The sequence below is a fragment of the Chelonia mydas genome, chromosome 10 (assembly GCF_015237465.2).
Source record: "Chelonia mydas isolate rCheMyd1 chromosome 10, rCheMyd1.pri.v2, whole genome shotgun sequence".
Lineage (NCBI taxonomy): Eukaryota > Metazoa > Chordata > Testudines > Cheloniidae > Chelonia > Chelonia mydas.
The window spans coordinates 9,927,487-9,955,133 of record NC_051250.2 but is presented as its reverse complement, the minus strand read 5'-3'; the positions used below and the strand labels follow the sequence as shown (position 1 = coordinate 9,955,133).

At 43.9% G+C, this 27,647-nt stretch overlaps 1 protein-coding gene across 3 annotated transcripts in view; it reads left to right on the top strand.

The window, feature by feature from the left end:
* FOXK1 (forkhead box K1) overlaps positions 1-27,647 on the top strand; it is a 72,728-nt gene that overhangs the window by 10,963 nt on the left and 34,118 nt on the right. The window lies entirely within an intron of this gene.

The following is a 27,647-nucleotide window of genomic DNA, read 5'->3' as shown; positions in this document are numbered from 1 at the left end:
TGTTTCTTTCCTCATGTCTTGGTGCATTTTATCATCAGTACAATTTCAAACATGCTGATGGCATTATAGTAGAAGCCTAGACTTAAGTATGTAACTACTATAATTTAAGATTTTGTGACTGAAAAATGTCAAACAACATCTTGTCTTAGTTATTTTAAAAGAACTTTTAAAAAGAGTGTTGTTTTTGGATAATCCTTTTAATTGTTGTAGTGTAATGGATTTTTTCTTCCGTGGAAAGTGTCCTCTGTGTACCTGCACGGGATTTTTAAACAATGGAGTGTTTACTCTCCTTCCTTTTTTGGGGCTCATTTATGATGTATAAAGAGAGTGTGAAGTTTTACGTTAGGAAAAATCATGTATGTAGGTCTGTTCTGTTCTTCTCTGGTTTTGTTAGAAGACTTTCTTGGCTTTCTTGGAGAGGTGCATTGTGAGCTCTCCTACCTTAACTTGAGAGAGTTGGGATGTTGAATCTTTACCAAACTTCTTTGCTCCCAAGTGTCCATTGCATTTAGGAATTCCATAGGTCAGTGGTTCCCAAACTGGTTCCGCAGCTCGTGCAGGGAAAGCCCCTGGCGGTCCAGGCCGGTTTGTTTACCTGCCGCGTCCGCAGGTTTGGCCGATCGCGGCTTCCAGTGGCCGCAGTTTGCCACTCTAGGCCAATGGGAGCTGCTGGGAGCCTTGCAGAGTAGATAAGACCTGAATTTTTAATGTAAACAAACAAGCAGAGACCTCCTACCCCAATCTGCTTTTTAGTTTGGAAGGAGACAAAAACCTTTCAGGCTGCCTTATAATTAAGAAGCACATCACCTCCCTGCCCAAAAACAAAACAAAACAAAAAGACACACAGAAAAACAAGCCCAGTTTTTCCCTTCTGCACATCACCTTTAACAGAACTAGGAATTCTTCACACACAAGCCATTTTAATCTTCTGTCTCCCTCAAGGCTACATGCTGCAGTCACCAAACTTCTGGCTAAGCAGGACTGGAGTCCTTGCAGAGTCAGTTTGTGCACTTGTTACAAGGATTGCTGTTGAGCAACCTAAGGAACTTTCCTCTCTCCAGGGCATAAGAAATATGGATTCTTCAGTGCGCAAAGCCCCTGGCTGTTTGGGAGGAGGAACAGACCAGGAATAGAAACTGATCCCAGGTGTCAACCTGGCAGATAGGCATTGCTGATTTTAAAACAAAACCAAACCAAAAAATGAACAGCCACATAGATTCTTCTGTAGTCTTGTGAATTTGTGTGTTCCTCATATCCACTCATTTCAAGACCTAGTCCAAACCTCTGAGAACAGGCCATCAGTGTGGAAGTGTTGTGCAAACTACCACTTGCATATTGATTAAAATTTCCTTGTGACAGAGATCCACTGCCTCCAAGAGTGCCTTGGACTGGCCTCCAGCCCACTTCAGGTAGGTGGACGTTTTGATGCCACTATCAAGTTCGATAATTGGGCAGTCCTTTGCTTCTGTCTTGTCTATTCGGCTATGCATCCATAGCATTCTTGCTTGTACCATTTCCCCTTCCTCCTCCTCCTCCTCCCCCTGATCCCTATATAATGAGGCAAGCCATGATCGGTGTGGAAATAATTAAAGATAATCAAGCGAGGTTAGAGCCTGGAACATATTAGGTTTTGTCTACACTACATGGCTTTTAGCGACACAGCGTGTCGCTAAAAGTCGAGCGGTGTAAACTCTGTTTGGCACTTTTGCCGAAAAATACTTCCACCCCCCCCCAACGAGCAGGGTTTGCGTTCTCGACAGGAGAGCACTCCTGCCGACAACGCACTGTTTACAATTAGCACTTGCTGCGGCAAAACTTTTTGTCTTTTGAGGACGGCAGTGCAGCACCTGTGAAAGATAAGTTTTGTCACTCAATTGCTAGTGTAGACATAGCCTTAGTTATTGTGTAGTAATGGAATATCGATGCCCTTTTCTGCCTGTTCAGGTATGACAGTGTTACTTAGGCTGTGTCTACACTGGCAAATGAATGACAAAACTTTTGTCTTTCAGAGTTGTTTGAAAAAGCCCTCCCTGAAAGACAAAAAGTTTTGGTGACAATAAGCGCCAGTGTGAACAGTGCGTTGTTGGCAGGAGTGCTGTCCTGCTGATAACGCAAATGTCGCTCGTTGGGATGAAAGTTTTTCGTTGGCAGGAGATCCGACAAACAGCGGCTACACTGTGTGACTTTTAGCGGCACGGCTGTAGGAAAACAGCTATGTCACTAAAAGCTGTGTAGTGTAGACATAGCCTAAGATGGGAAAAGGATATTCCCATCCAGTGTTTAGGGCATGTCTACATTTGCCATTTAAAGTGGGGAAGAGTCCCTTTTTTGCACAAAAACCGTGGGAGCGTCTACACTTGCCAGTGACTTTTTGCGGTGAAACTCAGAAGTTTCACCACAAAAAGAAAACCACCTCCACGAGAGGCATACAGCTCTTACCGGTGATGCTTTTGTGGTGATGTGCAAGCGAAGACACATTCTTCCTATTTACAGAGCTTTTAGCCTCCGGAAGATATCCCACAGTGCCTAGGTGACCACTCTGGCCAGCAGCTCTGCTGCTCTGACACCAGGTAAACAGGCATCCACTCCTCCCTGTGTAAAGTCCCGGGAACTTTGAAACTCCCCTTATTGTTTTCTTGGCAAGTGCTCACTTATCTGGCCAGGTAACAGATCAAACGATCCCCTGCTTGGAGCAGTGCTGAGCGACAGGAGCTGATCAGTGTTTGGGAAGAGGAGGCTGTGCAGGGACCCAGGATGCCCTGCGTTTACTCCCCCCCCGCTTCCCACAAGACCAGTTGTCAAAATGGAGAGAGCTGCACTGTGGGGTAGCTGCCCTCGGAATGCTGCTCTCATGGGAGGAAGTGCTGCAAATGTAAACGCTCTCTGACGCCTGTGGAAGTTAGTGAGTACACAAATCAGTGCTTGTCTTTCACCGGTTCACAATCACTGTTGAAACTGACAGTGCAAAAACTCTGCAAGTGTAGACATAACCTTAAGATAGAAACCTATTTCCAACTATCTCTGTACTCCATGAGGTGTAAACGAGGCACTCATAAACTGCCTATTATAAATGGCTACCCTCAAGTAGTTTAGGTCTAGACTTGATCTGTTTAAAATTATCTGAATGTACTCTAGATTGTTCTGTTTTGTGGCTAAATGAACCAGATACCGTCTTGTTGTGTGATAAGCCAAAATCTCTGTGAAGGGCTCTTCTCTGCAAGAGGATAAATGCTCTTTCTTCAAGCGGTACCTTGTTCCTTTTGATGTGCTTTGTGCTTCTGGAGCACAAAGCAGGAAGTGTTGCAAGCAAGGTCTGGTCTACACTTAATATTCTGACCAGCATAGTTATGCCAAACTAAGCGTTGGTGTAAATGCAGCTAGTTTGATGGAAGAATTCTTCTGTAAACCTAGCTACCCGCTTGGGGAGGTGGATTGCCTACGTTGACGGGAAAAACCTCTTCCATCCCTGTAGGAAGTATCTATGATGCAACGGTAGCATAGCTATTCTGCTGTAGCACCCCTGGTGCAGACATGGACTAAGAATTAATTAATTAAAAAAAAAAAAAAGCTAGAGAGGAAGAACTTAGTGTCTTTTTCCTTAGGGAGTTGAGATATTAACTGTGAAGTTCTTCTAACACTTCCAAATTAAATACAAGTATTAAAACTCAGAGGAAAGTTTCCTCTGTTTCCATGTACTGTAGTAGATTTGAGGGGCAAGGGCAGGAGGAAGAGAATACATCAATAGTTGGGTAAATTATCTCAGTTTCATGGTTTAAAGGTAGTGAGTGCATGCTGCCATTTTGGAAAAGGCAGTGTTGTTCTGCCTTGGTAAACTATTTTCAGTGAAAAAAGCCCTCAGCACAATAATAAAAACTGGATGAGTTTAAATGTATTAAACCTCTTTCTCGCTTACTGGCTATAATCTGGGGATAGTTTTATTTTGTTCTTTGACATCTGAACCCTATCCTGCTATGCAGCTTTTCAGAAGTTGATCCAGTGAGCTCTTCCCTTGCAGAATACCGTGAGCGTGGAATTAGCCTCTTTAATGGGTATGTGAGTTGAGACTAACCAGCTCAGAATTTCTGGGCCCTCTTCCCAAGCTTTGTTTTGAAGTTCATCTTCACTCTGGATGCTACGGGCATGCATGTGTATTATACACCATGTATTGCCCTAAGCATTTATGTGGCTTGGAGTCTGGAAAATGCCAGCAATCAGAGGGTTTAAATTATATTTTTAAGATAGCCTCAGATCACCTCTTTAAACAGTAATCCTGGCTTCATCTGCTGGGTATTGAATGGATTATGAAATGTCTTCACAGGGAGCAGAATGGACTTGAATGAGCATTTCATGAAGTCTAAATCCATCTGGATAGGTTTTTTATAATGTACATAAATAGTACATAAGTTCGCTCCAAGTCACTTTCCCATTGAACTGAACCAGGCTCAGAGGAAAACGTATAACAGTGGTGCATTGTGTTAGAATCCTCTTAGCAAGCGTGATTTAATTTAAAGTTTAGCAACATCCCCTGCTTAAGTTTCTCGTGGTAGATGTATGTGGGAAGTAGAAATGTTGTGGAAAGCAAAGCAATCTGTGAAATTCACACAGCCTATGCTAATGTAAGAGGTAGTTCCTCAGTTTTGAAAATTTAAGACATTTTGAGATGGATTGAGGGACCTTAAAGATCAGCTGGCTTCAAAGAAAACTAGTGATGAATGGCCCATTAGGAGACAGTTGATGGCATAGCAAATATAATTTGCATGACAATTAAACTAATTTAGTGTATTCAACAAAGATGCTAAAACAGTGCCTCTCCCATGGAAATTGTGTTAAGGTATTTTATGAATTGGTCTCTTCACTGTATGCATTTGATGAAGTGAGTTGTAGCTCACGAAAGCTTATGCTCAAATAAATTTGTTAGTCTCTAAGATGCCACAAGTCATCCTTTTCTCTCTTCAGATGCGTAATTCTCCTCCTCCTCCAAGGTATAAAAATACCTGAGGAGTGGGATATTTGTAGTAATGGGATGACATTGTCAAGAGAAGTTCATCGAAGAATTCATTGAAGGCCCCATGTGTCCATGGCGAGTTTGACCAGTTTTCTTCAGTGAAAGGAAGGGGCTAGGTTTTATGGCAGACTGGAAATTCTGTAACAGTTTCAGATAAGTTTAAGAATGTTGTATTGTGTTAAATATGGACATGGATAATTAGTACTCTTTGGAGTTTAAGTTTTACAATCAATTTAATTTTCTGCTGTCTCTAAATTTTTAATTTTCAGTGTAATGTATAATTTCTTATTAAATATAACTGCATTTGTAGAAATTGTCACGAGGAGGTTCTTTGTGGGTGTGTGCAGCTGGGGCTTTTCTTGCCCTCAAGTAGGTGTGGATGGTGGTTTATGATTGAAGGAGAAGCACGTTAGCTGGCTGTTCCTACTAAAACGATCTGTAGTAAACTAACCAATAATATTAACACTTTAAATTATGACCCTGAGCAGCAATTACTTCTGGATACTTAAATCTAATTTTAAAGCTGGTCATAACAGTTTTTGAAACGAACCTCACGACTGCTGGGGGAACTTGAGAGAGATGTAAGTGATGTTCATCCCCTTCAGAGTCCTCTTTAGCAATTACCTGCTGTGGTAGATTTGCAACCTGATTTAGCCTTGTGTTGTCAGCAGGATCTTGTAGAAGAAATCAGGGGTACATGTCTCCAGGAATATTAAGTAGTTAAATATTCTAGATTGCAGAACTGGTATTTGCTATTTAACTGACCTGCGTCACTTTGCATGTTGTGAAATGCTTTTTAAAGGGGAGAGGCAGACTCTCCATCATAGGCCGATGGAAACCTAACAGTTTTGTGAGCTTGAGCTGGGCACTTGAAAGAGCACTCAGACAATGAGCCCAATCCTGTACCCATTGAAGTCAATGGTAACATTGCTATTGACCTCTGAGAGTGAAGGTTCAAGCCTTTTGAATGTGATCTTTCCTTATGAGAATTTGTATGTTAAATGAGCATCATAGTGAAATTGTGCAGAAAAGCAAGATCACAGGACTGTTGTGTTTCCAGAAGATTTCATAGCGACTTTGCCATTTGATTGTTTATGGAGTACAGATTTAGATAAGAACATGAAGTAGTTGAATGCATTTCAAGATGGTTGATGAAAATCAGGAAATAGATAAGAGGAGAAATTACTGAGCTTTGCCCTGTGAACTGTTGAATTGCCTTTTCTCCACCAGAGGGTCTTGATTCAAATGTAACTAAGTCCTGTTTGGTGATCTTGAAGCTGGCATTAGTTTGTATTGCAGGGTGGCCAAATCTGGACAGTTGTCTCTCTGATGTCTCTTTTGCAGCTCTCTGACAGTGACAGGCTTCCTTCTTGGTAACGTAGCTTATGTGACCCATTAGACAGTTTGCCATCATCTGATGGAGTAGAGGTGCAGGGGAAGGAAAAAGATCTGTATGGTATGTTTGTTAAAAAAAATTATTCCATTTCGCCCTCCTTTGTTTCAAATAGGTAGTGCTTCATTGTACAGTGGAGTCGCATCTTACTCAGGGGTTAGGTTCTAAGGTCAGCTCGTAAGGCAAAAATCGCGTATAGTCAAAACAACACAGTCACACGGTCTTTAGCTGCTTTGAAGCAAGAGGCTTGTCTTTCTGATTTTGAAATATAAGTGCAGTTGGGCATTTTTTTCCAGAAGAGCCCAGTCTCGTCAGATTAAAAACTTGTTCGGGAAGATAGCCCTTTTCTTCTATGATTTTCTTTAATTGTTCAGGGTAAGCTTTTGCTGCCTCTTCATTGGCAGATGCAGCTTCACCGGTAGTCTGCACATTTTTGAGGTTGAAGCGGTTCCTAAAACTGTTAAGCCAACCTTGGCTGGCTTTGAATTCCTTCTCATCAGAAGGCTCTCTCTCTTCGGCGGGAGGTTTGAACAGCGCGTAGAGGCTAAGAGCCTTTTCTTGCAACGTGTTGCCATCGATAGGCACACGTTCATGGTTCATGTCTTCCAGCCATAAGTTTAATGCCTTTTCAGTCTTCACTAAAGTCTTATCACGCACCTGGCTCGTCACCTTAGCAGTTATTGGAGCCATGGCTTGATGAATTTCTCTCTCTCGAATCTTGATGACATGGATACTGGATTCGTTGCGTCCATATTTATGCGCCACGTTGGAGACCGACATACCGTCTCTCAAAAAGTCCAACAAAGCCCGTTTTTCCTCCAGCGTTGGAACAGATCGCTGTTTCTTCGGGTGAGCATCAGATGAAGTAGTTGGCTTGCGTTTAGGGGCCATGTTGTACAAAAAATATGTATCTTTAAACACTAGAATCACACTCAGCCTGGCGAGATGCTCACACGATGAGAGGCACGCGGGAACTGAGACCGACTGAGGGAACAGCAGATTCACGTCTCCCAGCTCATGCTCACTCCGGGGCATACGCTTTTATTGAGTGGAATGGTGGGCGGAATCCCCGCACTATTTACAGGTATCTTGTTGTTTTTCTTTTTTGCGCCGAGCACGTATAGTTGAATTCACGTAAGTTAAATGCGTGTATGATGCGACTCACCTGTATATTGGCAGTCACTTTGTCAGGCCAGCAAAGGAGGGAGTTGAGAAAGAAGGAAACCTTGTTTGCTGCTGTGGTAACCCTCTTCAGTAATATACCTAATCCATTATTAATCGTGTTGGTGCTTATTGTAAGGGGGCATATAGATAATAGGAATTTTTTCTCTCTTTGATGTTGCCTTTGTTGAACTTCTGTTTTGCTTGTTCTGTACTGTTAGCTTCATTTAAAGGGATGTTACCAGGTAACTTTACATGCACGTTTGAGGTTTCTGAAATACAGTAATCAGTTTTAAAACTAAACAGTAAAAGTCTGTCTGTCTATTTTTTTTTTTTTTTTTTTTTGGTCAAAGGTGCCACATTCACAGCCCTACAAAGTGAAGTTCTGTGTCTCCAGAACAGGTTCAATATTTGGCTCCATGGTCCTGTCAGTGTGCCTCCACTTAGCCTGAGGGAAGACACCCACTCGGACCATGACCTCTCTGCTGCTACCCTCACTCCCAGCAAGAGTGCCAGTTCTTACGGTGTTTCCTGTGCTGTGTATATCAGTCGGTCTAATAGGAGGAGCATGGAGACCGCCAACTTATTTCCCATAAAACACTGAATAGCTGTTATCACTGAACCTCTTCCAATCAAAATTAACCTGAGCTGTATTTCAATGTGTGTCCTAGAGGCTCCCTTGCTCAGTCCAAATAGGCATCCAGTCCAGCCCACAAGTTTACATATTTAAATTCTTGCAAAATGTCCTCTGAATGTACATTCACCATTTATGTAAGCTGAGCTCCCCTTGTAATGGGTAACAAACAGCCATTCTTACTATTGCTGTGCTTGCTCCATTGATTCTAATGCAGAAAGTAAGCAAAAAAAGACAGGTTTCAGAGTAGCAGCCATGTTAGTCTGTATCCGCAAAAAGAAAAGGAGTACTCGTGGCACCTTAGAGACGAGCAAATTTATTTGAGCATAAGCTTTCGTGAGCTACAGCTCGCTTCATCGGACACATTCAGTGAGCTGTAGCTCACGAAAGCTTATGCTCAAATAAATTTGTTCATCTCTAAGGTGCCACGAGTACTCCTTTTTTTAAAAAAAAACAAACAAAAAAAAACAGGTTAATTGTAGCGTGATTAGCAACAGAGGAAGGAATAAACACCACTGTATCCCTACTGGCAGTGGGACCAAATCAGGAGAATAGTTTATTTCCATACATCTGAGTGGGTGTTCTAAACAATTTCGAATTCTTATAAAAAATGAATATATTAAATAACGTACATAGTTGTTTTGTTTCTGGCTCCTGAATGCCATGTTTCTGATTAGAGACACGAGGTGGGTAAGGTAGTGGTCCAGCTTCTGTTGGTGAGAGAGACAAGCTTTCAAGCTTACAAAGACCTTGAAAGTGGCTCTCTCACCAATAGAAGTTGCTCCAGTAAAAGATATTACCTCACTCACCTTGTCTCTTTAATATCCTGGGACAGATGTGGCTACAACATCACTGCATGTTTCTGATTGTAATTTTGAACTCTTCTAGTCTGTGTATGACTTTTAAATGAACATCAGATGCTCACACATTATCCCTAATGGGTTTTCCACTTCTTTACTCTGTTCGTTGCTTAGGACCTAGTTCTGCCGCAGGTCCTGAGCACCTCTCAGTATCAGGCTCTTTGGGTACATCTACACAGTAATTGAACACCCGTGGGTGGCCCAGGTCAGCTGACTCAGGCTTCTGGGGCTGTAAAATCGCTGTGTAGATGTTTGGGCTCAAGCTAGAGCCTGAGCTCTGGGGCCTGTGATGTGGGAGGGTCCTGAGCCCACATGTCTACACAGGCATTTTTAGCTCCACGGTCAGAGCCCCCATGAGTCCAAGTTAGCTGACCTCTTATTTCAGTGTAGACGTACACGTACATGTTCCAGTGTAGACTCTCTCCCCCACTTGCAGTGAGTGGTATTCACCCCTGTTTATATTCCTGAGCTTGTTTAAATCCATTTATGATTAAACGCTGCTCAAACAGCCAGGTTAAGATTTATTGACACAGAGCAGGGTTGGGAGGGACTAGGAGGGTCACCTCTCTACTCCGTTTGTTTCCAGCTGACCAGAGACTTAATGTTTATTTAAATTGTGCTCATATCTACATGACAACTGTGGAGCCTCAAACAGAATTCTACTGGAAAAATATGGTGGGAAGGGGCTAATCACTGCTAACTTCCTGGAGCTACTTGGCCTCCTCTCTCCCTTATATCCCACAGCTGAGATCAGCAGGCGTGCTGAGCTGGGGCTGCACTCGTATAGAAGGACCAGTTGCTATGGCATTCTCAGCTTTGGAGCTCACACTGACTGGGTCCGAAATAGTCCTAGTTTATTGACCTTCAGAGCATGCTGCAAGGCCCACTTGCTTTTCTTAACTGTGAGGGATTGGGAGGACTCCAATAAGGGTATGTCTACACTACGGAATAAGGTCGAATTTGTAGAAGTTGGTTTTTTAGAAATCGGTTTTATATGTTCGAGTGTGTGTGTCCCCACAGAAAATGCTCTAAGTGCATTAAGTGCATTAACTCGGCGGAGTGCTTCCACAGTACCGAGGCTAGAGTCGACTTCCGGAGCGTTGCACTGTGGGTAGCTATCCCACAGTTCCCGCAGTCTCCGCTGCCCATTGGAATTCTGGGTTGAGATCCCAATGCCTGATGGGGCTAAAACATTGTTGCGGGTGGTTCTGGGTACATATCGTCAGGCCCCCCTTCCCTCCCTCCCTCCGTGAAAGCAAGGGCAGACAATCGTTTCGCTCCTTTTTTCCTGAGTTACCTGTGCAGACGCCATACCACCGCAAGCATAGAGCCCGCTCAGGTAACCATCACCGTATGTCTCCTGGGTGCTGGCAGATGCGGTACGGCATTGCTACACAGTAGCAGCAACCCATTGCCTTCTGGCAGCAGACGGTACAGTACGACTGGTAGCCGTCCTCGTCATGTCCGAGGTCCTCCTGGCCACGTCGGCTGGGAGCGCCTGGGCAGACATGGGCGCAGGGACTAAATTTGGAGTGACTTGACCAGGTCATTCTCTTTAGTCCTGCAGTCAGTCCTATTGAACCGTCTTATGGTGAGCAGGCAGGCAATACGGATTGCTAGCAGTCGTATTGTACCATCTTCTGCCGGGCAGGCAAGAGATGACGACGGCTAGCAATCGTACTGTACCATCTTCTGCCGGGCAGGCAAGAGATGTGGATGGCATGCAGTCCTTCTGCACCGTCTGCTGCCAGCCAAAGATGTAAAAGATAGATGGAGTGGATCAAAACAAGAAATAGACCAGATTTGTTTTGTACTCATTTGCCTCCTCCCCCATCTAGGGGACTCATTTCTCTAGGTCACACTGCAGTCACTCACAGAGAAGGTGCAGCGAGGTAAATCTAGCCATGTATCAATCAGAGGCCAGGCTAACCTCCTTGTTCCAATAAGAACAATAACTTAGGTGCACCATTTCTTATTGGAACCCTCCGTGAAGTTCTGCCTGAAATACTCCTTGATGTAAAGCCACCCCCTTTGTTGATTTTAGCTCCCTGAAGCCAACCCTGTAAGCCGTGTCGTCAGTCGCCCCTCCCTCCGTCAGAGCAACGGCAGACAATCGTTCCGCGCCTTTTTTCTGTGCGGACGCCATACCAAGGCAAGCATGGAGGCCGCTCAGCTCACTTTGGCAATTAGGAGCACATTAAACACCACACGCATTATCCAGCAGTATATGCAGCACCAGAACCTGGCAAAGCGATACCGGGCGAGGAGGCGACGTCAGCGCGGTCACGTGAGTGATCAGGACATGGACACAGATTTCTCTGAAAGCATGGGCCCTGCTAATGCATGCATCATGGTGCTAATGGGGCAGGTTCATGCTGTGGAACGCCGATTCTGGGCTCGGGAAACAAGCACAGACTGGTGGGACCGCGTAGTGTTGCAGGTCTGCGACGATTCCCAGTGGCTGCGAAACTTTCGCATGCGTAAGGGCACTTTTGTGGAACTTTGTGACTTGCTTTCCCCTGCCCTGAAGCGCATGAATACCAAGATGAGAGCAACCCTCACAGTTGAGAAGCAAGTGGCGATAGCCCTGTGGAAGCTTGCAACGCCAGACAGCTACCGGTCAGTTGGGAATCAATTTGGAGTGGGCAAATCTACTGTTGGGGCTGCTGTGATGCAAGTAGCCCACGCAATCAAAGATCTGCTGATATCAAGGGTAGTGACCCTGGGAAATGTGCAGGTCATAGTGGATGGCTTTGCTGCAATGGGATTCCCTAACTGTGGTGGGGCCATAGACGGAACCCATATCCCTATCTTGGCACTGGAGCACCAAGCCGCCGAGTACATAAACCGCAAGGGGTACTTTTCAATAGTGCTGCAAGCTCTGGTGGATCACAAGGGATGTTTCACCAACATCAACGTGGGATGGCCGGGAAAGGTACATGACGCTCGCATCTTCAGGAACTCTGGTCTGTTTCAAAAGCTGCAAGAAGGGACTTTATTCCCAGACCAGAAAATAACTGTTGGGGATGTTGAAATGCCTATATGTATCCTTGGGGACCCAGCCTACCCCTTAATGCCATGGCTCATGAAGCCGTACACAGGCAGCCTGGACAGTAGTCAGGAGCTGTTCAACTACAGGCTGAGCAAGTGCAGAATGGTGGTAGAATGTGCATTTGGACGTTTAAAGGCGCGCTGGCGCAGTTTACTGACTCGCTTAGACCTCAGCGAAACCAATATTCCCACTGTTATTACTGCTTGCTGTGTGCTCCACAGTATCTGTGAGAGTAAGGGGGAGATGTTTATGGCGGGGTGGGAGATTGAGGCAAATCGCCTGGCTGCTGGTTACGCGCAGCCAGACACCAGGGCGGTTAGAAGAGCACAGGAGGGCGCGGTACGCATCAGAGAAGCTTTGAAAACCAGTTTCATGACTGGCCAGGCTATGGTGTGAAAGTTCTGTTTGTTTCTCCTTGATGAAACCCCCCGCCCCTTGGTTCACTCTACTTCCCTGTAAGCTAACCACCCTCTCCTCCTCCCTTCGATCACCGCTTGCAGAGGCAATAAAGTCATTGTTGCTTCACATTCATCCATTCTTTCTTTATTCATTCATCACACAAATAGGGGGATGATTACCAAGGTAGCCCAGGAGGGGTGGTGGAGGAGGGAAGGAAAATGCCACACAGCACTTTAAAAGTTTACAACTTTAAAATTTATTGAATGACAGCCTTCTTTTTTTTGGGCAATCCTCTGTGGCGGAGTGGCTGGTTGGCTGGTGGCCCCCCCACCGCGTTCTTGGGCGTCTGGGTGTGGAGGCTATAGAACTTGGGGAGGAGGGCGGTTGGTTACACAGGGGCTGTAGTGGCAGTCTGTGCTCCAGCTGCCTTTGCTGCAGCTCAACCATACACTGGAGCATACTGGTTTGGTCCTCCAGCAGCCTCAGCATTGAATCCTGCCTCCTCTCATCACGCTGCCGCCACACTCGAGCTTCAGCCCTCTCTTCAGCCCGCCACCTCTCCTCCTGGTCATTTTGTGCTTTCCTGCAGTCTGACATTATTTGCCTCCACACATTCGTCTGTGCTCTGTCAGTGTGGGAGGACAGCATGAGCTCGGAGAACATTTCATCTCGAGTGCATTTTTTTTTCTTTCTAATCTTCACTAGCCTCTGGGAAGGAGAAGATCCTGTGATCATTGAAACACATGCAGCTGGTGGAGAAAAAAAAAGGGACAGCGGTATTTAAAAAGACACATTTTATAAAACACTGGCTACACTCTTTCAGGGTAAACCTTGCTGTTAACATTACATACATAGCACATGTGCTTTCGTTACAAGGTCGCATTTTGCCTCCCCCCACCGCGTGGCTACCCCCTCAACCCTCCTCCCTCCCTGTGGCTAACAGCGGGGAACATTTCTGTTCAGCCGCAGGCAAACAGCCCAGCAGGAATGGGCTCCTCTGAGTGTCCCCTGAAGAAAAGCACCCTATTTCAACCAGGTGACCATGGTTTATATCTCACTCTCCTGAGGATAACACAGAGAGATAAAGAACGGATGTTGTTTGAACACCAGCAAACATACACTGCAATGCTTTGTTGTACAATGATTCCCGAGTACGTGTTACTGGCCTGGAGTGGTAAAGTGTCCTACCATGAAGGACGCAATAAGTCTGCCCTCCCCAGAAACCTTTTGCAAAGGCTTTGGGAGTATATCCAGGAGAGCCGCGAATGCCAGGGCAAAGTAATCCTTTCACATGCTTGTTTTTAAACCATGTATAGTATTTTAAAAGGTACAGTCACCGGAGGTCCCTTCTCCGCCTGCTGGGTCGAGGAGGCAGCCTTGGGTGGGTTCGGGGGGTACTGGCTCCAGGTCCAGGGTGAGAAACAGTTCCTGGCTGTCGGGAAAACCGGTTTCTCCGCTTGCTTGCTGTGAGCTATCTACAACCTCATCATCTTCTTCTTCTTCGTCCCCAAAACCTGCTTCCGTATTGCCTCCATCTCCATTGAAGGAGTCAAACAACATGGCTGGGGTAGTGGTGGCTGAACCCCCTAAAATGGCATGCAGCTCATCATAGAAGCGGCATGTTTGGGGCTCTGACCCAGAGCAGCCGTTCGCCTCTCTGGTTTTCTGGTAGGCTTGCCTCAGCTCCTTCAGTTTCACGCGGCACTGCTTCGGGTCCCTGTTATGGCCTCTGTCCTTCATTCCCTGGGAGATTTTGACAAAGGTTTTGGCATTTCGAAAACTGGAACGGAGTTCTGATAGCACGGATTCCTCTCCCCATACAGCGATCAGATCCCGTACCTCCCGTTCGGTCCATGCTGGAGCTCTTTTGCGATTCTGAGACTCCATCATGGTCACCTCTGCTGATGAGCTCTGCATGGTCACCTGCAGCTTGCCACGCTGGCCAAACAGGAAATGAGATTCAAAAGTTCGCGGTTCTTTTCCTGTCTACCTGGCCAGTGCATCTGAGTTGAGAGTGCTGTCCAGAGCGTTCAAAATGGAGCACTCTGGGATAGCTCCCGGAGGCCAATACCGTCAAATTGTGTCCACAGTACCCCAAATTCGACCCGGCAAGGCCAATTTAAGCGCTAATCCACTTGTCAGGGGTGGAGTAAGGAAATCGATTTTAAGAGCCCTTTAAGTCGAAATAAAGGGCTTCATCGTGTGGATGGGTGCAGGTTTACATCGATTTAATGCTGCTAAATTCGACCTAAAGTCCTAGTGTAGACCAGGGCCAAGAGGCAAAGACCTGTTAGGTTTGTCTATCTAGGGCCTTGTATTATGTGTCTAATTACATTCGATTTTCTAGTGTTTGACTCTGTACCCACACAATATTCTCCTCTTCATCCCGCTGGACCGCGGTGGTTGAATCCCTTTAAAGCAGGGGTCTCAAACAAGCGGCCCGCGGGGTTATTTTCTGCGGCCCGCCAGCTCCCCGTGGCCTCTCCAGCGTTTACCTAGAGCGGCCCGGCCCGGCGCACACCAGGCGCACACCCCACCTGCCTGCCCTGCCCCCACGCTGCTCCGGGAAGTGGCCGGGAGCAGGGGCACAGGAGTCTGTGTGTTGCCCTGGCCGTGCCTCCAGGTACCTTCCCCCGAAGCTCCCATTGGCCGCGGTTCCCTGTTCCCAGCCAATGGGAGCTGCGGGGGGTGGTGCCTGGAGGCGTGGCCAGGGCAACACACAGACCCCTGTGCCGCTGCCGCCCCCCCCAGGTTCCGGCTGCTTCCCGGAGCAGAGTGGCGCGGGGGCAGGACAGGCAGGTGGGGAGCCTGCCTTGCCCCCAGTGGGTGTTGGGCCAGAGCCCGCCCCCTGCACCCCTCCTGCAGCCGAACCCTTTGTTGCAGCCCACACCCCTCCTGCACCCGGACCCCCTGCCCTGAGCCCCCTGCCGTGCTCCTCCTGCACCCTGACCCCCTGCTGCACCCTATACCCCTCCTGCACCCCGACCCCCTGCCCAGAGCCCCCTGCCACACCCTGCACCCTTCCTGCTCCCCCTGGGGGTAGGGAGGCAGCGGAGTTGGGGTGGGGATTTCGGGGAAGGGGTGGGGCAGGGTTGGGGAAGGGGTGGAATGGGGGCGGGGCCGGGGCAGTGGTTGGGGCTAATGTACTAGTGATGTGGTGCTCGGGCCAATGTGCTCGTTCTCATGTGGCCCTCATGGTCATTTGAGTTTGAGACCCCTGCTTTAAAGGAACAGCAGCACTGAATATTCACCACGGGAAAAAAGCCTATCCTCTGATAGCAATGAGCCCTGTGTTCAGCACTTCTGATTTGGAATGAATGGAATATTTTGAAACTGACTACAGTGTTTTGAAATGTAAGACTTAGTGAGGCACAATTACAGCACTCCCTTTTTGTTTCCTGCTGCTGATGAATGGGCACTGAGTAACCGGCAAGTTTTATTGGCATGCATGTTTTATAGGGTGGTATAATGGACTTTAATTGAGTCATTGGCCAAAGTACAAGGGTTGTGTCTCAGTGGTTTTAACCACTAGTCTCCTGATAGAGTTCTTTGAGAGCTGTGAATACACTGTGCATTGGTCTTGGGGATCATCTTCCATGGTTTCATTCCATCTGGAAACATCCATCAAACCACATGGCTGTGTTACATTCAGCAAATGTTTTACACTTTTCCTTACTTGTAGGATGCAGTTGTTTAATCTATAAGTAAGTTTGTCTTAATTGGATCTAGAACAGGGGTAGTCAATTATTTTTTGTCAAGGTCCATAGGTATATAGCCTTGGCCAAGGTATATAGCCAAGGTCCAGACTTCAGAGAAAATAGTAACAGTAATGATAATAAGATTTTTGGGGTCCATTCAAAAGCATCTGGTGATCCAGATTAGACCTGTGGTCTACCTGTTTACTACCCTGGTCTAGAATTTTAGGCGTTTCTGAAGGCGCATAAATGATTGAGATTTTGAGGTGTGGTATGCTCCCTTCAACTGCTTGTAGACAATGATGCAAATTAAGATAAAATACTGGCCAGCTGGCTCACAGGTGTCAAAACTAATGTGGGTGGATTCCCAGAACTGCAAACACTCTCTCATTCTTGGATCTGGGAACACAGTTGGAAAACAGTGTTTCTCTAGGGGAGCTTTTTCAGTAGGTTTTCAAGTATTGCGTTGAGCTGAGTTGCTTGTATCTCATTAATTTACAAAGTAAAACCTTGGTGCCTTGGAAACTGATTGAGCTGAGCCATCTAAAAAGTTACACTGCGCACCTGAGTCTGGACCACAGGGGAATCTCCAGTCTGCCAGTTTCATTGTTGGTGTTAAACCAATTGCTAGGTTCAATCTGTGGAAGTTCTCTCTCTCCCTTCTATGAAATGCACTTGAGATACTTTGGAGAAATTAGATATTTTCATGAACTGTGGCTTTTATTTAGGAAAGGATGACTGCACTAGGTTTTTGCTCTTCTCAGTTTTGAGCAATATTGCATAGTAAATAAGACTGGTAAAGTGAAGATTCAAATGGCAGAATAGAAATGAATCTGACATCCCTAGGCATTTGGGAATGACAAAACCCAAAACAGCACTGAAGAAACCATCAAAAGGTATTGAAAGGCAGAATTAGTTACAACACTTGATTCCATCTAGGAGAATTTAGTAGAGAGAAATAAATAGTCTAGCATCCTCTTATTTGAGACATTAACCAGTATTTTTTTTTCTTGATAGGAGCAATGTTGCTGTCATATATTTTATTTTTGTGTGGATTTATCAATTGGTGTGTGTGTTGTTGATTGTAATTAAAATTTGTCTTATAGGCAGCCAACAAGATAACCTAGTCAAGATATATGTATAGAGAATGGAATAGCTGATTTAAATTGCAACAGCATCATTTAAGTATAAACTTTTCTTCGAAGCTATGATTTCTCCTTTTCAATGTTGAAGTGTTCAAAGAGCCCTCACCAGGCTCTCTCAAACTTTTAAAGAATATATATTGCCAAAGTAGCATTTTGCTGTTCTGTGATGTTAGGGATTTTTTTTAGTGTTTCTTTTCTCAGACTTGCTGATTATACCAAGATAGTATGTACATAGACTGTTTGCTGTGTTCTAATCTGTCTTGCTGACTCCTTTTGTGATGTCTACTGAATTAATGAAGAGTGATATCCCAAACGCTAATGTGTGGTGTCACACATGTATTGGGACATCGCTGAGTAAATATGTCAGGAGAAGAAAGAGGCATTTGTGTGTATGTATACACGTGGTGTCAGGATGGGCACTAGAACCCCGAAGTTTAGACCACCTGTCTCCTGCTCTAAACCCTAGACCAGGGGTTCTCAAACTTCATAGCACCATGACGCCCTTCTGATAACAAAAATTGCTATACGATTCTAGGAGCGGGGACTGAAGCGTGAGCCCACCCGATCCCTGGCACCCTTGGGGATGTGGGGGAGGGGGCAAAGCCGAACCCCAAGGGCTTCAGCCCCAGGCAGGGGGCCTGTAATCTCAGCCCCACTGCCCCAGGCTTAAGCCCTCAGGCTTCGGCCCCAGACAGTGGGGCTTTGGACCCAGGAAGTCTAAGCCAGCCCTGGCGACCCCATTAAAATGGGGGTTGCGACCCACTTTGGGGTCCCAGCCCACAGTTTGAGAACCACTGCCCTAGACCACATTTCCCACTAAACAGGAGTTTGATCAAAATACCTGTTTAAAAATGTGCCTGTGTGTAGAAAGGTGTGTTAGTTTATACATTTGTGAGCTTGGATGAAATGGCAAGTGTGCCACAGGGCTGAATAGAAAAGGTTCATTAGAACTAACTTACTTACTGGTGCTTTTAAGAGACACCTTTGTGTATAATTAGTGTTTTGCCTGATAATGCAGGTAATGTTTGTTTTAAATAGACACAGTTGCACTAGCGCACATTCTCCGCCTGTGTAAAATCCTGTTTTGCTGTGTTGCAAACACCACTAATACACAGTAACATGCAGTGCTAGGCAGATCCCCAGGCAACCTGTATGCGTTCTCTTTGAATTGTACATAGATGAATTACATGTGGTAAATAACTTTTAATCTATGTAACTGCAATGAAAAATGTTAGTAAAAAGTTGCGTGTGAAAATGAGAAATGGCACTTGTTTTAATTTGCTTTTCTGAAACTGGAGATGTCTTGTATCTGTTGAGCCCACTTAATTTGCATCTTTTCCTCGCGGACTATCACTGAATAAACTTTTTGGGAACTTGAAGCACATTAAAAAACACTTGTGTTGCAGCATATAGGGGTTGCACATCCCCGTTGAGACTACAGAAAACCTACTTATGCTCCTTCTAAACACAAACTGCTGGTTGCTATGGCAGGATTACCATAGGTACAGGACAATTGGGAAACACTTGTTGGAATGAAGAAACCATTTTCATTCTTCTCCTTTGTTCCTTTTTTGTGTGTAAATTCAGGTTTGGCATAATTGGCGTTAATTAAAAACATTTAGTAATCTTACATTTTCTCTATATTTCTAGAGGCTTTGATATTTCATGCCCTCGGATGTCTACGTAGGTGAAATGATAACCAGGTTAGAAAAGGCCCCTTTTCCACAATGAATGGCTTGCATTTCATGTTACACATATGCAGAAAGGGGAGCGGGTGTTTGGATGATGGGACAGAGTTTTAGTTTAGATCTGAAATGGAGTAGTGCTGTTTGGAAAATAATTAGTAGGTTTTAAGGCTAGAAGGGACCATTAGATCTAGTCTGACCTCCTGTATAACAAAGGCCATAAAGTTTTACCCAGTTACCCCTCCAGGATGAGGATGGGTGGAAATTCTTAAGCTAATCGTGAAATTGCAGCTTGTTCAATCAATAGTATGGAAAGCTGGCTGTGAAAGAAGTGCCCAGCAATTTCCGGGAGTGTTCAGCTAGTCCAGACCTTGCCACTCAATAGGAGGCATTGTAGACAATAGTGCAAGGGCACTGGTTATGGGGTAGATTTATGCAGCTAGTGTAGTCACGGCACATTTAGTATTACGAAGATTAGTTACTTGAGTTCCTGGCTTGGGAAGGCAAGAGAAATAACATCTATCAGAGCCATTTCTAGTAAGAAGCACTGTAAAAAAAACCAAAAAAAACCCCACATATAGTTGTAATTTTAAGTCCGCCCTAGGGGAGGTAAATGTCTCTTGGAAACTGAAGTGTTAAGTGTGACAGCTCACTTCATGTAAACTGGTCTTCAAGGGAAGCACACAAGGCAAGTGATTGATAAAATCCTCTTAATTGTAATGCTAGTTAGCAGGACTTGTGTTCCATAGAAGTTCAGTCATAATTTCTGTAGCAAAAATCTCTCAATTAAGTTTTTATTAGCATAGCGATGGTTATATTTAATATAGTCTTTTTTTATTTTTATTCATTGGTAGTCTCTGCAGGTTCTGATACTAAATCTTCATTGGTTATATTGGCGATTGGCGAATGGTTCCAAGTGGCGCATTCCCTACTTCTTCTGAATGACAAAAATGGTTGCTGGTTTCATCAAGCTTTTTGCAGGCAGCTGGAGTTTGTCCTTATATAGCAGTGGTGACCGCTTTCACATAGCAAGCCTCTGAGTGCGATATCCCCCTCCCATAAATTAAAAACACTTTTTTATATATTTAATACCATTATAAATGCTGGAGGCTGACAGCTCGGAATCCCCCATGTAATAACCTCGCGACCCCCTCAGAAGTCCTGACCCCCAGTTTGAGAACCCCTGCTATATAGTCTGGCATTAAGACTATGGACACACCAGTGCTTGCTGGCACCAGCAGGGTGGGATGGTACAGTTTTCAGATATGTTCCTTTGTCTTGCATGTTTTCTGAGGTGCAGGCTCTCTAGTTCTCCAACAGCATGGGCTGATGTATCACACTGATGGCCATTTGGCGATGGGAAATCTGTTTGCTTCCAGTGGGTGGGAAAACTGCCCATGTTGTTGTTAGATTTCCCTGCCTTTACCTCCTGGACTCAACTGTCTTAGTCCATGCTTTAGCTGAGAGCAGTGACGATTTTCCAGAAAGGCCAGTACTCGGCAGTGCTGACTCTTCCTCTATTATCATGACTCCCTAATATGGAGATACTCCACTCCTCCATACTCAGCACCAGAGAAACAGCCACAAGATGCTGGTCAAAAAATAAATTTGTTTTTAAGATCAAAATCTTTTTATCAAACAAGTGTATAACGTGAGGGGCAATAGATTTCTGTGGTTCTACATTTGTTTGATAAAAATATTTTAGTCTGCAAAACAAACTTATTTTCTGACCAGCATCTTGTGGCTGTTTCTCTGGTGCTGAGTATGGAGGACTGGTAGTAACTCCTTAAACTGGGAGCATGTGTAATTCCCAGGGTAAGTTAATGATAGAAAGGTAAGGGAGAGGTCATTAGATTTCTAAAAATCTATAGGATCATAATTTCAATGTTGTCACCCTCTGTGGCATGGCAGGAGTCACTTGCTGCCACACCACCATCCTCCTGACTCCCTTACCCGCAATCTCCAGGTCCCCTGGTTGGTAGAATTGTTGATAATACAGTTTTGTTAGAAGTGGGTTGAGTTGGGTATCATTCAAAAGCCCTTTCTCCCATGAGTGGTACCAACCATGACAACCTAGAACAATTACGTAGATATATATTTGAGAAAATGCTTAAAAATGAACTTTTTATAATTATACTTAAGACAGGCATGTCAAACATGCAGTTGTCGCAAAAATTAAATTGTGGTTCTAGACTGACAGTATTGTTTATCAGTTAATGCTCAGAATATGATTCCTGATTAACTTTTTTAATATTACAGATTAATATAAATGGAAGGGGTGATTCAAATTGTTTTGTCATCATTGGCAAAAGAGTGGTTCACTGGTATTGATTATTAGTTTAGTTTATTATGCCAAAAAAGTTGTAATGAGGCACTGGTTAAGATGTCAGCATCCAGCCAGGAATTACTGGAATCCCTTTGCAAACAGTATGCACATAATTACATAACATAATTAATTACAATCTCAAAATAATTTATTTTGAAATTCTTGTTTTTACTTTGGTCTTGATGATTTTTAGGCATCAGGAGGGAGATGAAGTACAGACCAGGAGCTGAATCTTTGGCGAATACCATGGCAGAGGACCTAGTTAAATGCAATGCTTGGTGGCACCTTACATGCTATAAGAAGTGCACCCATAAACTGAATTTGGCAAGGTTGAAGAAGTGCATCGGGCATCAGGAAAAAGGTGAAGATGCTGGGACATATGCCAGCTGTAGGCAAGACATGCCTTACATTAGGTCCCATGGCATGCATTTTGAGAACACCTTTTACTGGGATAATCCAGAAGCCCCAAAGTGTCCGTTAAGCACAGTTTTAACATGAGACACGTGAGAAACTGTTTGAAGCAGTCACTGTTAGTGAGAACTGTTGCATGGAAATAAAGTACATGCATTGATCCAAAAGATGCATACGCAAATGACATTGCGTATCACATCACATTGAGTGCTATACCAAGAACGTATACAAGTGTTGTGTCAAAAGGTAAAGGCAACAGAAACAAATACTAATTTTACTACTGCAAACTGAGTGACTTGGCGGAAATTCATAAATTGTCTTGCATAAGCTCTAGTGGATGGGAAAGTGATGGCTGATGCAGAGTCTAAGTACAGAGAAATATGTGGTTTGAATGGGATTGAAGAGGAACAAATGCTTAGCAGAAAGGCTCTTAAAGCACTTATTGAAGATGAACTGTGGGATATGGATGTGTAGTTTTTAGCAATCCTATCCGCAGAAATTAATCACAGTGCATATCCCTAAAAGCTGCAAAAGACATGGCAATGTCAAAAGTGGAAGAAAGTACTAATGTCAACAGTAATATGAAGACTGTTTGCAGCTGCTACATTTTTACAGGAAGCATTTTTTTTCTGAGAGTTTCAGGGATCCATAGCTGATGCCAAACCTGAAAAAATAATACTGTGTGATCTGTACTACTGCTTAAAGTGGTGCATCTGATGGTCACAGTGACTTCAGCACCAGCAAGTCTGCCAATAAGCAAGTGGAGCACAAAGCTGCCATTTCATTGCAAAGCCTCATGTATGAGTGCTTGAGTGAAAGAAAGGTTGCCAACACATGCTGCACAGTTGTGGTGTATGAGTAATCTACCGCTGCAAGTGGCTGTTGCTTTAATGGTTCATTATAAACCCTGTAACAAATTTCTTGTGCATCTTCTGCACAGCATTGGCTTCTCCACTGACTACAACAGAGTACTCTGTCTGAAGACTTCCATGCAGTGAAGAACTTTGTTTGCAGCTGAAGTGAATGAAGGGATGTACATTTCCCTAGACCTAGTCACAGCTGGATTTCTTTTTTGTGCTGCCAGTAACTTAGACTTCCTTGAAAATACAGCAGATGCTAACAGGTACCCTTCATGCTACTGTTATGGTCTGCTATCAAAAGCATATTAATGGGGACTAATTCCAGCCTCAAGTGCTGTCTGAAACAGCAAAGAGCCATTCTTCGAAGAAGCTTCTTGACTTCATGACTAACTTACATTCCTATCAAGGTACAAAAATTTGTGAAGCCAAGAAGTCTAGTTTTCACAAGCGCCGCAGTTAAATCAACAATTGTAGAGCTTTCTACACTGACTAACCTTGACCTCTCTTGTTTACTGTGCAAAAGTGGGATGCACTCCAGAGGCAAAAAATCAAGTACAGCTTCAGCAGAAGGGGGAGAAGACATATCCTCAAATAATCCGGCCATCCAGGATATACCATACCACACCATTTCAGGAGAAAGATACAACTTAACATGGCACTACATGAGATGCCAGACTGAATGACATGGGTATGTATCCTGCCAATCATACCTGTTAGCCCCACTGATCGCTCAGTTCCATTAACATTCCTTATGTAACTGGAACGCATGAACAAATACACCTGTGGAACGGATTCAAAATATATCCTGACACTAGACATGGGCTTTATAGGCCTCTTCAGCAGCTAATAATGTTCGCTGATGATCTTTGTGGATCGTGGAATCTACATCCTGGTGAACTGCACACATTTTTCACATCGATACATGCAATTGACTTCTTTGTTGATGGTACTGATATTTCTGAGATCTGGGGGATTTTGTAGCGCAACAATACTGTGAACCAGATTCTTTCATGGAAAAAATTGCAGTGCACTAGAGACACACACACCTGAACTCTCATTGCTCTTCAAAAATATTACTTGGGTGTCTCCTTTGAAAAACATATGGATGTGTTTGAAGCCATTTCCCAAAGGGTACAGGACTTGAGAGACGAGTTCCATGCATCCAATCCACATTCTGCTCTCAGCGACTTATCGTGCATGATGGAGAGCTGCAATAGCTCAGAACGGATCAAGCAGTTCAGTGAAGTTAAATGATAAAACCCAACTTTCAGGGTGGTGTGGTGATACGTGAAGAAGATTGAGTCTTTGCTGCTCTTTATTCGATCTGTCAGGACTGCTAATTGGAATTTGCACCTCACAGCCCTGGAAGACAGGTCATAAATGCCCTGGAGTGGTTCATATGCTGAGTTTACCATTTGAAGATCAACATTACAACACTTGGAGGGCTATACTGGTGGAAGTAGACAACAGGAATTGCCACAGACAAAGGGTGCATTTATGCCTGCTATCAAGAGGGCAAATAATCAAGTGCTTCCAGAACTACCCTCCCCTGTTGGACATGGATAGCTCTTGGAGGATGGACTGATCACACCAGTTATATGTGAAATACCATACACTCCCAAATCAATTCTTCAGCTAATCAAATGCTCATGTGCAAAGACCAGATGCTTGCCAACTTGCAAATGTTTGGTCAGTAGCCTGCCTTGTACAGAGAAATGGTAGTGTGATGCAGACAAGGATCAATGTTTCTAGCAGTGGTGCCCTAGACCGAGACGGTGACTTTGTTGAATATAATGTTTTCAGTCCTACATGTCAAAGCTAACTTCCCTGGGATTACCAAAGGTCAATGTCTTTTTATTTTTATTTTTTTAATCTAAGCAATGCATTCCTGTGTTAAAGTATAATTAAAAAGGTTGATTTTTTTTAAACAGTCTTAGAAATATATCTACATAATTATTCTAGGTTTGTCATGTTTGATAGCATTGTGTCCACAGGAGAAAGGGCTTTCAAATTATACCAATCTCAACATTTCCAGTAACTGGAGGGCCTGGAGCTGGGAGCCAGGGGATGGTGGAGAAGCAATTTATTTTGCCCCCCCTTCCGCATCACAGAGGGTGACACCACTGAAGTTATGATTCCATTTCCTATCTGTCACTGACTTACCCATGGAACGAGTGTTTACTTCATTATACTTTCAGACGAATAGTTAGGGTTTCTGTTTAAATCTGGACATGAAGAGTTAGGGAAGGTGAGTGAGAGTGGAAGTAGTGGTAAAAAAGTCTTGGACCTTTGCCTCTGGGTGTTATTGCATTTTGGCTGCTTCCACAATTTTGTTAAGTACTTTCCAAATCCAGAGGATGACACTGTCCCTGCCCTGAAGAAACATCCAATATAAAAAAACACATGGGAAACAGATACAGCATACAGATAAACTGATCATGGTGATAGGCACATGCCTTATTTATTACCTTGGGTTTATCTGTAGTTAAATACACACAATGGTCCCTTGTCTTTGTTTCTCCTTCCCAGCATTTGACCCCATATATATACAAATGAGCTTTTCACTCAAGAGAGAAATAAATTGAGTTAAGTAGATGACTTAGTTTCTCACAGGTATTGTAGATGAAATAAGTCTTGGGAATGAAAAGGGTTTGAATAAAAATTTCTGTTTGGAGAAAAAAAACAAAAGGACTGGGAAGGTATCTATGTAAAACCAGGTGTTTGAACACTACTCTCCCATATATTACATACAGCAAGCCTCTGAAGAGCTATCCTGCTATGTGTTTGCACTATAGTTATCTACTAACATTCATTATAGTGTCCAGCTAAAGAAGCTTTATTTAAAGTTGAAGAAGTGGCTTCACTGCACCCCTCCTGGTTTAAGACAGTTATAACTTTGGCAGAAATAATCCTTTCTGGGATAATGCTGTCCATGCTTAGACTGAGGCTGAGAGCAAGTTTATTTTTGCCAAGTTAGACAAAATTTGGTTTGGCTGTGAGAATTACTGAAATGCAAAAAGTTTGACCCTTTTTGGATTCAAATAGCACAAACTACATTGGGTTTTAAAAGCTGAAGCTTGGATGTACTCTAGTCATAAAAAGGACAAATTATTTTACATATACAGAATAAGATAATTGTAAATCAACAGTTGTCAATTATCAAATGACGTACTGAGCATGCACGGTTTACCTCTTTTCTAATGATCAAAAGCATTGTTACAATCTAGTTTCAGCAAATAATGTTAATCTGAAATATTAGTTCTCAAAAATGGAGGCAGCACTTCAAGGGATAGCTTCGTACTTGGGCCAAAGTGAGGCAGATCATTGAAGTTTCATTAGGTTGGCACTGGGCATGCTGATGCCTAAATTTTACCAGTAGTTCTTCCTTTGCATTGATTGAGGCATCTCCTTTTAGATTGTTCCTTTACACTATAGGAACAGGAAATAGATTGCGATCTCCTAATTTGTGGGAAAATTAATTTTCATAGATAGGCCTGACTAAATTTTCCTGCTATTCACTAGATTATTATCTCAAATTAATAGAATTCCAGTTATCTTATAGTGTTTAACTCCTTTGTAAAGGCTTCTGGGGACACTCCCCACATGGTTGTTCCAGGCTACAAATGTTGGTTTTTATTCTGGGGATGAATAAAGGAAAATCGTTGGTACCTTGGAATAAATGTGCAGGGACTGTCCACACCAGCCTGTAGAAGTGTCAGGTATTTCAACGTAACTTGGAATAATTAACTTGACAAATATAAAGTCTAGTGAAGACAAGATCTTTATTTTTTTTATAGTGCCATAAATGTACTTGGTACCTTAGGGAATTGTCTTCACTACTGGGGTAAGTTGACCTAAGTTACGCTACTTCAGCTACATGAATAACATAGCTGGAGTCGACGTAGCTAAGGTTGACTTACCCTGGTGTCTTCACTGCGCTGCGTCGATGGGAGACGCTCTCCAGTCAACTTACCTTACTCTTCTTGGGGAGGTGGAGTACTGGGGTCAACTGGAGAGTGCTCTGCTGTCGATTTAGCGGGTCTTCACTAGACCTGCTAAATCGACCCCTGCTGCATCGATTCCAGCAGTGTTGATTTTCCAGTAGTAAAGACAAGTCCTTAGATATAGAAATAAAACAACGTCCCTATGCCCGGAGTTTACGTTCTAACTATAGCTGAAAGCCTGTGTTGTTCCATGGGTGCAACTTGTAAAGTCGAAGTCCCAGAATTTAAAAACTGGATGGTAAGAGACTGCAAAACCCAGTGATGATTCAGCCTGGTGATATTCTGAACAAAGAGCTCTTCAACAAAGAGTTGCTTCCATCACTTCACAATGACTCAACAGATATTTTAGGCGATAGATTAACATACAGACGCATTCTTGGAATCTGATGAAAAAGATTGGTAGGGGTAAAAAGATTGTGGTCCTTGGACTGAGGTTAGGCACAGTTATGGAGGCAGAGTTAAGGGTTGTTGTTTTTTTTTTAATGACTCTAAGAAGGCTTGTAATAAAACTCTTGCAACTAGTTATGACAGTGGCTCTGTTATCACAGTTGTTGCTGTGATTGGCACTCTGGCCTTGCTAATATAAACTGAGGAATTGATCACTTCTAGAGACTGTTCACCTCTTCATCCTAAGAGGTGGTCCTTCAACTCAGAGCTAAATCTCATTGGTGGGGTGGTTAGAGGAAGATTGAATGGCTGCTGCCTGAATTGCTCATTTTACTTGAATAAAGGGAAGATTTCAGTCTTCAGGGCTATCAGCACAGCACTATTTGCAAGCACTAAAATTCTCACCATTTAAAAAAGCAGGCATGATCTTCATTCCTTTACCTGCCATTCTAAGTGAACCCTAGAAATGCCATTATTACTATTTTTTTTGCAATCCCGTTCCCCAAAGTATATTTATAATGAAGCATTGCATAAAATACAGTTCATCCCCAGCCCCATTATAGTGCCACTCTGAAATGCAGATGCTGTTAGTGTGCAAACGGGTGGATGTAGGCAATTGCAGTGCAGCTC